Raw genomic sequence first — 12,900 nt, 5'->3', positions numbered from 1 at the left:
GTAGAATCATAGTTTTTTTAATTTTACAGGAGCGTACATTTTTAGAATGGGATTAAGTACCCTATCAGTTCGGTAATGGGGATTGCATACGGAAGTCTCGCCCAAAAATGAGTCGCACCTTCAAAAAGTTTTGGAACCACTCCTTCAGCCCACTGAAGTCAAAGGAACCCAGATTCTTTTCACTGATATATGTTATCACGAAAAATGAAAATCCTAGCCTGCTTAGTACTCACCAAGTTACTAGTTACAAAATTTTAATTTCAGTGAAAGGACAGAACTTAAGACCACCGGCATAATCCAGGAGTTATCAGTCAGGAGTTATTTATTGTATAATTACTTATATTCCCTTGCCACTACTTCTCCATCTCGTACCAATACTTTTTCTATTTCTCCTTCTCATGCTATCAGTACTTCTATTCCGTTCACCACTAATTCTCCTCCTCGTGTCATTACTGCTTCTATTTTTTATATAACTACTTCTATTCCCTTGCCACTACTTCTCCATTTTGTGCCATTACTTTTATATTTCTCGTATCACTTCTTGTCCTTCTCATGCTATCAGTAGGGGAGAGTCGGGTAGTATCGGACATCAGGTAATATCGGACAGTGAGTTTCTTTCATATACCACACGACGATAGTACCTGATTGACATGGTTACGTTTCTGTGATGTCGCATAGAGAAACGTAACCGTCATTCAGGTACTACCATATGGTGTTAGATGAAAGAAACGCACTGTCCGATACTACCCGATGTCCGATACTACCCGACTCTCCCCTACTTCTATTTCTTTCACCGCTTATTCTCCTTCTCGTGTCTTATCGCTTCTATTTCTCCCATCACTATTTCGCCTTCTAATGCCATAACTACTTCTATTTTCTTGTCACTACTTCTCCTTCTTATCGTGTCACTACTATTTCTACTCCTCTTGTGACACCTTGTCCTCCATTGCTACTGCATCTCACTTGTTCCAAAAAAATCCTTCTTGTGTCGTCATTTTTGCTCCTTTTAGTGCCAGTCTTCAATGTCTTTCTCTCCTCCTTGTACGAGGCGCGTCCATAAAGTAACTTTCCCCACTCGTCCCACAGCTAGCAAACCATACGTCGCGCGAAGCAACTGCGTGTACGTAATAATGTCCTGGCATGGCACATGCGCTAGCGAAACTTCCCGAGTGCTCTCAGTAGCTTTATTGCATTAGTTGAAGAGGGACGTTCCTATTCCAGCTCCCGCCGCGTGAAGTGCGGTCAGTGATAAAGTTTTTCAATGCACAGGGCATAGCGCCGATTGAAATTGATCGTCAGCTGTGCCAGGTCTACGGGCCTAACGTCATGAGCGAACAGATGCTGCGTTGTTCCACAAGGTCGTCTGTGATGATAGTTTGCCTCCCACTGCGCTCCTCCTCATGCACATTTTAGCCTCCTGCTGAAAATTGTCTACAGCAGCAACGCACCATCTGCTTGCCCATAGTTCATACTTAATATAGTGCTATAGCCATGCTTTCTTTTTCGAATTGTTAGACTAATTCAATAAAATTTTAATTAATTTATGTACAGACACATACATTATTTGATCTATATATTGTTCAGTCAGCTGCTGGCTTTTCAGTCGGGAAACTAAGGTTGAATTCCTAGAAGGTCTGTGATGTTTTAGTAGAAGAAATTGACAGTACTCAGAGAACTACAATAAATTTTCATTGCCATCTGAACTCGGTGCGTGCATGCACTGAATTTTTCTTTTGCTGTGACTTGATTCACAAATTTCTTTTGTAGTATAACGTACTTCTTTTTGCCAAGTCGCAAAATTTTAGTGATGAGATTTAACTGAGTTGTAGTTTGTTTAACCCTGCACTGGAGGATAGGTGTTGGATCCACAGGGATTTTTCAGCTCGGAATACCCACCACACTCCGTTGTTGCAGGGCAACCTATCCTCGCAGGCAAAACCGATCGTTCAGGTTCATTACATTAGCTCCGAGTTAGAAACGATGATGCTGAACTCCAAATCGTCACTGCCAAACGCTTGCTTTGTAGAATTTACACTTATTTTCACGGTCTTTTTCCACTGTTATTTCATAGTGAAACAAATCCATGTCTCGCTTCATAAACATTATTATACATCTATACGAGGTAGTAACACTTTCACCTGATAGCCTAAATTTGATATCGACATTCTTTGATTCTACGAATATAATGAGATGCTATGAATACTCTCAAGTGATACCATACATCAGCGGTCATCAGCACAGTGCACTCTCGGACTAGCGTCGCTTACCCGCGGATAAGACATTACACTAGCGTTCATCCATGACTGCTGGCGGGTATGCTTCCTCCCTCTCCCTTCTACACTACGGTGCATATTCAGATACACACACTTCTTACTCGTTACCCATTTCAGCGAGTGCTGACGACCAATGCCTTCGATAATATACGCTCGTATTATCACAGTCCGTTCTAGTGTTAATCTAATTTAAAATTGTGCAACAATCTTTAACTCATGTAACTTATAGCTGACAACACAATAAGACAGAATGTGTACTGAGAGATTTTAATTTTATCTTGTGAGATAAATTACCGATAAATTATCTCTGTAGCTCCTTCTCTAAAGGACATAGGTAGTTTATGTGTTATAGATACAAAAATTCAGCTTCCTTCTCGTCCAAAAGAAAACACATTAAAGCTTTTTTTTTATCCTTAAAGTACATCGTCCAAATCCAGTTTTAAAACGCAGAATCTCAAGATTATCACTAGAACAGATAATAATTTACTGTTACAGTATATATTTAACGCCCGTTTTCTATAAAGGTACAACGATATAGAATTGTGCCCTCAATAGAATGTGGTCCCTACCGCGGCTGCGTGGTCTAGACCATGAGCCTGTCACGCGGGCGGTCTGAGCTCGAGTTCCGATCAGGTTTCGAATTTTGCTTTCAAAACTCCATTGTGACGCTTATGGTTAGCAGTTGGAGTTTTACTTGGGGTTCTTCCGTTTGCCTACATTATGCAACATCACCATTCCGTCTGATTTCCACTTTTCCCCGATCACTAGAGGTGATGTACGGAGGGCTTGGTCTAGGGACAAAGAGGATTGACTGTTTCGAAATCTGAATATTAAGCGAACTTTAGTGTAGTCAGCCAGTGTGTTGGGAAAGTGTCTTACTAGAGATCAGAGTAATCGTTGTCTGAGATGAACGTAGCGCCTTGCCCATCAGGATGACGATGATGATGATGATGATGATGATAAAATTCTGTCAAGAATTAGGCCTTCTGGCCTGTTCCGCCTCAGATGAGCTGGTATTTTCCTCGCTTTTTCAAATTTCCAAGGTCTCTCTTCCCGTTAGGTCTGTAAAGGCTCGTCTCCACTATTAAACATTTAACAACAACATGTTACATATAACATGTTGAATTTAACATGTATATGGACATTTCAAGTCTCAATTGACTTGACATGTTAATTGGGAATGTTGAAGTTAACACTTTTAACATGTTGGCGTCTTTTCCAGTAGCAATGGAAAACATGTCAAGTCATTACGTTTGCTCGTGCAGCGTCGGTACAGGTCGGCAAAGTTCGTACAGTTTCCATAGCAACATCTAACTTCCGATTTTGTGGCACATATCTTGATCATTTTTATACTATCGTTGGTCCTTGGTGTTGGCTGTAAGTTGTTTGAAGTGGTGGAGTGGACGAAAGAAAATACGTTAGAATAAAATTAATGCACCTTTGGAAAGGCCTTGTATGTGGGATGTGTCTGCAAAAGAATACAGAGACAAAATAAAGAAGGCCGGCTGTTTTAGAGAACTGGAATTATTATTTAACTGTTCTCGAGAACACGATAGAGGGTTTTCGCACTCTCGTCGTAAGATAAACGTTAATGCTATGTTGACGTCAGTAATGGTCGTATTTGGTGATGTATGTTAACGTTCGTAAAACTTCGGAAAGAATAATTATACGATATTACCCGCTCTTTTAACATCTATCATGTCGTAGGTCCTATGATAGTCAATAAATACCGCTGTAATTGTTTTAATTGAGATGAAATGGCTATACTTAAATTGTGTCTTTCTTTGATGTAACAGTAAGTATTTTTGCAGCACTATATTAAAATCGTGTCCTGACATTCTCAGCAAGTTTTTGAATCCAAATCGATCTTCAACTTTAAGCTCGTTCAGAATTTCTCCTGCATAGTGTCTTTTACTAAGATATTGTCGCACCTGCATTCTCATTTTCTTCCTTTTCAAGGCCTTGTAACAAGCAATAGAGGTAATTACAAAAGCCAAATCATCATCTGAGTCCATTGTCCAAGGTTTGAAAATAAGACACTATCTACATTAAAATCTCGTAGACTGTTTATGGTGGACTACGCGAAGAAAGTCAAGTTTAACATGTTTAACAGTGGGGACAAAGTGTTAAATGAAATTAGCATTAACATGTTCAATCAACATCTTGGGATGTTAACAGTAAACAATTTAACATTCAACATGTTGTTAAATGTTTAAAAATGGAGATGAGCCTTAAGCAAACGATCTTTGATGTAGTCTTGCACTCGGTATCCGTGATAGTCTATGCGTCCATACCAGTTATCTCGATAAACTTTTATGGTTTCATTGATGGCTGTGATGTGTGGCTAATTCTTCTCTAATGTCAACATTCCGTTTATGATCAAAAAGTGTATAGCCGGCTAGGGGTCTTAAGCCTTGGTTTTTCTGAACCGACGCATCCAAGATGCGAGGTGCGAGGGGGGGCCTCGCACAAATCCGGACCACAGGAGAGATAGTGAGTGGTTTCTATAGCTGTGAGGCCCGCAGATCTCGCATCTCGCAGTTATAGAGACCACTCACTATCTCTCCTGTAGTCCGGATTAGTGCGAGGCGGGCCTCACACCTCGCATCTCGCATATGTCTCGGTTCAGAAAAACCAAGGCTTTAGCACTCTCATCTCAGCCGCTTCTATTCTTCGGAGTTGATTTGATGTTAAGGCTCATGTTTCTGATCCATATAATAAAGTTGGGATTGCCATTGTTTTATAAAAATTTCAAAATTTTCTCTGCTCTGACTTTCTTTAGTAATGTTGATTTTATTTTACCTAAAAGTTGTTGAAATTTGGCTAATTTTATGTCTACATCCCTAGAGTGTATGTAGGAGAGATTACAACCGAGGTAATTCAATTCACTGATTTGTTCTATACACTGATTATTAATAACAATTTTAGATCTTTGATGATTTTTCCCTTCTTGGAAATAATAATAATAATAATAATAATAATAATAATAATAATAATAATAATAATAATAGTAATAATAGTAATAATAATAATAGTAATAATAATAATAGTAATAATAATAATAATAATAATAATAATAGAATGACAATAAAATATTATGGATTGAGAAAAGCGAAGTAGAGTATTTGCAGATAATCTTTCCAGTTCTGTCGGCCGGAATGTATCAAAATAGAAGCCGAGCAATAGTTTCAAGCACAATGCATATGTAAGTAATTTGAAATGAGCTCTGGAATAGTGTGGATTTAGCAGAAAGCATACAGTCGAAGTGACCACCTCGAAACGCGGTTATACTCCTACATAAACGAGCCCATGGCAATTAAGGCTTCAGTGTTTAGCAGTTCATTTTTTATCCCCAGCAACGAAATGTAATCTGAGTAACAGCGCGAGATTAATTTATTCGACTGGATTTGTATGCATCTCTCTGCGGGGGATTTTGTGGTTACAGAGGTATTTTTTATTTTCAACATTTGGTATCCCTAGCGTGTATACCCGAAGGCTGACTCTGTGTGTGTAATTTGTTGGATGCTCTTCAGCTGCCTGTATTACGACGCCTCTAGGCCCGTCGTGGCCACCTTTATACTCAGATTTTCCTCCATTTCGAGAACAGCCCTCTGAAAAGCTTTCTAGTATATGATACTCAGGGGTTGGAAAGTTCTATATCGCGAGGATATTTAGGCTTGCTGGTAAGGTCGGCAATAAATGATTCGTGGCGAACAGGACGATTATACTACATATGGGGCTGAAATAATTCTAGACTGATATTTCGAGTGAAAAATTGTAATATAGAAGTAACAATCTTTGAAATCTTATATACAGGGTGATTCACGAGGATTTACCGTCTTTTACGGAGCTTATTTCTGAAGACATTTTGACCAAATATAAACATAGTTCCTATTCTCAATATTTTCAAAGTTACGCTAATTTAAAATTGTTTATAAAATAGTTTTTTCTTTCGTTTGGAGGTAAAAGAATAATACAAATAGACAGTGAATCATTCAGAAGTATCATAATAAATGAAGAGTCCACTGCAAGAATGATGGATGTCATTTGGAATACATTTTGCAGGAGAAGCAATTGAAAGTTTGAAATGCTTAGCGCTCGAAGCTTAACTGAGATTTTCCGATCATTACTGGACACTGACTATCAGTGTTAATGCCATATAACACTCTATGTACATTCTATATGTCTTAAGCTTTGCATTGACAGTCTTAGTTCATTTTCGACAAGAAAGTGACATCCATCATTCTTGCAGTGGACTCTTCCAATAATAATATCATAATAAATCGGGAATGGAAACGACAACGAGAAAGAGAATGGAAATAAAAAAAAAATAAATTTATTTAAATGCGAGCATTCACAATTAACGAGAAGCTTGCCGGAGCTCGGGAACGAGAACGGAGAGTTGGTCAGTTTTAACTTTAAGTTCTCGTTTCCTATCACAGCTTACTAGATTCATTCTGTTATCATCAAAAAGCTATTTGGTCGTCGTATATTTTGTAGCCAGGAGGTCGTGACATATCTTGTGCATTCATTGCTTGTAACTAACGCAGAAATTCAGTAGAACCACTTTCCATATATGCTACGTCTATAGGCTATGTCACCAGACTACCACATGAATTGAATTCTTAAATATTCCGTGTCTTAAATGTCGAAGTTGGTTAACCTGTACTTATGTTGGCTGGCTTGTACTTATGAGAGAATGTCATTGGTCAAGTATACACAAATAATATCAGAATGCGTAATATCGACTTTACATATCGTTATTGACATATCGATATGCATATTCGTTTCGTTCTCGGTTTATTATGAATAAAAAATCTTCAGGTTAACGTTCTTCGCTTCTCGTTCTCGTTCTGGCTCTTGTTCCCGGTTTCTTGTGGACCATCCTTTAGTGTCGATAAAAATCCGTGCCTTAATGTCGACACTAGTATCCATAACTAAAAATATTCTGGCTACAGAAGTAAAAAAAAGTAAGTTTATAAAGCGTGATTTCTCAGGTATTTCTTGGACTCGCTTATTTTGTTGGTAGTAGACCTGTTCTCTGATACATCTTTGTGATCTATCACAGACTTCTTGGTATAGTGACGTAATTTTCGGAGAGTAGTTTGCCTCGACACAATTTAACAACGGAGAAATCCCTATGGAACAACTACCTGTGAAATGGAGCGACAGTTTTCCTTCCCGCATCATCAACATTTAATTACATGAAAGTTGTGTCTAAATGAGAACTAGTGGAACGTGAATGAAGAGATGTCGTCCCTCGTGAGATACCAGATAGAAATAGAGACTCCTTTTCTATACTGTTGTTAATTACGTCGCTAAAGCGGATAGATATAGTCGACGAGGAGGATATTTTTGGACTCTGTTAGTCTGGAAGTGTGACAAATTTCAATTTTGTGAAGAGTTTCCTTGTAAACGAAGTTCATCATCCTCGACTAATAGGACAATAGGTGGGGATGATAACTAGAATATTTTTATTTTGACATGAAAGAGATAGGGCCGGTAAATTTTGCCTGGAATCCTTTCATTCTGGGACAATTTCCTTTGAAATCACGTCAATCTGTGACAGCCTCTCAATTAAAGCTCTGCATTGCAATGCAAACGACAGACCGAGAGTCATGATACAGGCTACACGCACGGTCGGTCGGCTGCTTCGTACTATATACAACAGGCTGGCTGCCGCGTGTCCAGATTTCGCACAAAGCAAAACACCCTATGAAGCATCACGTAGACCGGGCGTCTCGGTCATTTGAAAGGCATCATAGACTGTTAACTGTCTTCCATCGATGTGTTTACAGTATGCGCTATGGGAATTATTAAACTGCATGTTGCCCTATCACTCGATTAGTGAACCTACATTACAAGATGTACAAACTAACATATTGAATAAAATATTAGAATAAAATGTTGAAAAAATAATAAATAAAGAAATAAATAAAATAAAATGTTAGCATTCTGTGTTTTCTATAAGAATATGAGTGTAAAATATAAGCAGCGCTAAAAAATATTAAAAAAAATATGGCAGCAGGCTGGAATATTCTGGCCGCGTCGGGGAATGGCGCGCGGAAAGGAAGGCTCGGGGATTCGCTGGGGCGCGGCGCGGACCGAGGGGAAGAAGAATACGGGACAGCGCGGCGGATAGAGCAGGGGAAACGTCTGGAGGCCGATTGTTGTGGGTTCCAGAGGCTTCGCGACGCAGAACATTCTAGACGTTCGTGGTAAATAAATAACACCGTGAGTTGGCGACGGAAGTTAGTTAGTCAGCTGCGAGAGAGCTAGTTAGTCTTGTCTTGGACAGCGGAGACGTATCCAGTGGATCTGAATTCGAGGTGCAGTGAACCTGAGTGAGTCCGTAACTGTGGCAGCATCCAGACGAGTGCGACTTATCCGGAAGTCTTGGGTTCGAAATGCAGTGAACTGTATCTGAAGGCTTGGGTTCGACGTACAGTGAACTTGAGTGAGCTAGAAGAACTACCCAAGGCGAACGAACTGTGAACTGAGAACTGACAGTTTTGTTCTGTACATTGTGCTTTGTGAACATTAGTTGAAATTAGGAGTACATTGTTGTTCTTCTCATTAATACACGTGAATTGTCATTGTCGTTCTGTGGAATGCAACAACGACTACTCTCTTATTGTGTTGAGTGGAATACCCATTGTTGACGGGTGTATGGTTAAAGTTAGAAATAAAAGTCACATTATTGTTGGAATAAAAGTTACAATATGTTCGTGTTTATCTCTAGTTGAACGGAACGGTTCTATTTTCTAGTAGTTGTATAGTTGTATTTATAATGTCACAGGACAAAAGTAAGTACATTAAAGAAACCAAGGAGGAAATTCCAGATAAGAATGAACAATAATTATTAATTTTTAAACCAAATGGCAATTTTTCTATTTATTCTTTTAATTTTGAAATAATTCGGCACGAATTCTGTTTGCTTGATGTTCCTTAATATGGTCGTTGAATATGGAATAATAGAATCTGTATCCACCTTACCATAAGCAGCTAGCTTCAACGTCAGTCATTGTCTGCGATTAAGTATATCTTAATGTACACTATTGTACAAATTTTAAGCAAAATGAACATGTACATTTGATTTATTTTTGTTAAATATTATGTCTTCTTTTGAAGAAATTTGATACGCATCACAAAATCTCTGTTATTTTTATGCTTTCACATATTTACTAAGTACATTAAGCATTTTCATTACTGATATAAAGAGTTTGACAAGAAGAATACTGAATAACATTATTGATAATATAAAGCATTATTTCATTTAAAAAATTGTGTTGTTTAAAAATTATGTCTCCTTATTTAAATGTTCAAATACTTTCTGCTTTTCGTGCTATTTGAAATAAAAACGTCCACACCTGTGGAGTAATGGTTAGCGCGTCAGGCCGCGAAACTAGGTGGCCCGGGTTCGATTCCCGGTCGGGACGAGTTACTTGGTTGAGGTTTTTCCGGGGTTTTCCCTCAACCCAATATGAGCAAATGCTGGATAACTTTTGTTGCTTTACCCTGGACTCATTTCACCGGCATTATCACCTTCATCTCATTCAGACGCTAAATAACCTAAGATGTTGATAAAGCGTCGTAAAATAACCTACAAAAGAATAAAAACAAATGGTACCCTTCTTAGATAGGCTGTTTTGGGCATCAGGCATTAAAATGTAATGTAATTCTAGTGCTACAACCTCGAGCGTTCCCCACCGACCAAGCAAACGTTTCATCCGCTCGGTTATAAATTCTCAACTGTATGCGCTCGAGCGAATCATCTCCCGGCTGCCTTCTTCACAACCGAAGACTGATCGGTGAGCTCCGGTCGGCCGTTTCCGTCAGAATGAAGAGGTCTACTCTCAACAACTTTTCGTCCTTATTAAGGCATTTTGGTCCTCAGGAATTCTTCTTTTTCGACTTGATTTGAACCAAACAAAATCGGAATAAATAATAAACACATGATTTTAACCACTCGACGCGGTCGTGTTCTTAACTTGCATAAGTGACATCCGGCGTAGCTCAGTCGGCTAAGGCGCTTGCCTGCCGATCCGGAGTTGCGCTTTGGCGCAGGTTCGATTCTCGCTTGGGCTGATTGCCTGGTTGGGTTTTTACCGAGGTTTTCCCCAATCGTAAGACAAATGTCGGGTAATATATGGGGAATCCTCGGCCTCATATCGCCTAATATCATCACGCTATCACCAATCCCATCGACGCTAAATAATCTCGTAGTTGGTACAGCGTCGTTAAATAACCAATAAAAACAATTTGCATGAGTGGTGCAATCAACCACGGGGTAGCTCAGATCGTAGCGCGTTTTCCTGCTGATTCGGAATTGTGCTCGGGCGTGTGTTCGATTCCTTCTTGGGCTGATTACGTGGTTGGGTTTTTCCGAGGTTTTCCCCAACCGTAAGACGAATGTCAGGTAATTTATGGCGAATCCTCGAAATCCTCGAACTCATCTCGCTATCACAAATTTCATAGACGCTAAATAACCCAATAGTTCAAAGAGCGTCAAGTAACTAAGTAAAAAAAAAGTACCGGTAGGTGCAATTAGAACAACTTATATCGGATTATTTATCACAATAACGGGTGTTCACAAACATGCATTTTTTACAGTTACAACGAGATGATGCCTATGACTTTTTAAAGTTGAATGACTTAATTTCCAGCATACGCTCAATACAAAATATGTCACCACGCTGGAGTGTAAAATCGTTATGTTCTAATACTTAACACAATATCTGCGTTTTTCTGCGTATGTGTGTTTGCGTTTGTATGTATTTGTGTGTATTCTGTTTATGTATCAATTAAAGGATAGACAAAGAATTATTTTATTTTATAATGAATATTTAAACATTGTTACACAATTGAAGAGTGTGATCCCAAAACTTACTCAGTCCATTTTCTATTTTTATACATACATATGATTATGTTTGAGCCCTCTATTATTATACTGTATTTTAAGCATATTTTCGTTCAAACCAACGGCGCACCTTGTTTAAAAGGTTATATTATTGTTCATGTCATTTGAAAACTCGCTCAGTCCGTAGAATACTGGATACAAAAACTAACTCAGTCCTTCCATAAAAGTGGACTTAATGCGTTTTGTGATCACATTCTTCAATTATCGAAAACATGCAACAGTGTTCGCTCACACCCATCTTCAATCGTTTGCCAAGGCAAAGTAAAAGAGCTAGATTTGTATATATTGCGAGTGAAATAGTAATTACACACGACTACCTTTATGGGTTGAGAATGCTGGTACAGTTATTTAATAACGTTTTGTAATACTGAACAAGATTATTAGTACATAGTTCTTTGTGATGTCTCTACAGATAAAATGTAGTATGTAGGCGCGAAGCAAGCGTGGGGTGTATAGGCTACATACGAAAATATACTGCAGTGTTTAATAAAATTCAAATAGCACATATGCAAATACTTCTTGTTTCTCTTTTGTCCTTTCGGACATTGCGTTTCCTCAGCCAATCGTGATCCATTTCTTTTATTTTATCTCATTTTCTGTTAATCGTTTTGTTTCCTGCAGGGTTTTTCTCTATTGTTTATTAACTTTTCTATGTACTCTTCCTATTCTATTTTCAGCCGTCCTCTTCCTCTATTCCTTTTCACTCTGTCCTCCAAAATTGCTTTGTTTTTCTACCTTTACCCAATCTGCTTACGTAGCTAAACCATCTCAATTTGTTTGTCTCTCTTATTTCTGTTCTTGGTTCTTGGGTTAGTGTCTTTCTTATATGGCTATTTCTTATTCTATCCCTTTTTGTTCTTCTTATGAAGTTCCGCAAATATCTCATTTCTGATTATAATTCTGTTTTTGTGTTTCTTTTTCAACAATGTCCAGCTTCATGAGCTATAGAGGAATGCTGGAAGGTATGTTATTACACAAGTCCGCCGAGTTAGCTCTATGGTAGCGTGTCTGCCTCCAGACTAGCCGGTCCGGTCAGAAGTTTTCATGTAAAATTTCTACCTCGGGTCTAGAAGAGATGGCACAATTTTTAATCACTTGATTATGCACTAATATGCCTGGGTTAAATCCCACATCTCTCCGCAGTGTATATGAAGAGAAAACATATGTTACTCTTGATATTCTTGATATTGATTCATTCGTCGGACGGGGACGTTAAGCCTGGCGGCCCTCATGGTGCTATTCGACAGGAGTAGGCTACGTGCCGACACCGGATTTCTCCGTCTCCCATCATCACCACCACCACCATCACCACCACCACCCATTCCATACACTACACTTACACATACATACACTCACCCTAGTACACGACAAGCTCTCTACAAATGCACATCATGTACAGCGTGGCCCTCCGAAGTGGTGTGCAACTAGAAAATGGATCACAATCCTGTCATCTATCCTGCAAAATGTGGAACACGAATAGCTTAAAGTGAAGTGGGTAGGCATTAGATGTATACATACATATTACTACGCAAAATTGAAGGGTTCAGAGCCATAATGGGCCAAGCGCCATTTATTAAAAACGGAGAAAGCTAGGGTTAAAGTTAAGTGAATACCATAGTTTAATGAAGATTGACATATGATTTAGTTTTAATGTGTATACTTTATATTACTTGCTATATGTTTCCATTGAATTATGGTAATAACTTA

This window comes from Periplaneta americana, chromosome 11 (genome assembly GCF_040183065.1).
Source record: "Periplaneta americana isolate PAMFEO1 chromosome 11, P.americana_PAMFEO1_priV1, whole genome shotgun sequence".
Lineage (NCBI taxonomy): Eukaryota > Metazoa > Arthropoda > Insecta > Blattodea > Blattidae > Periplaneta > Periplaneta americana.
This window is presented reverse-complemented; position numbering follows the sequence as displayed.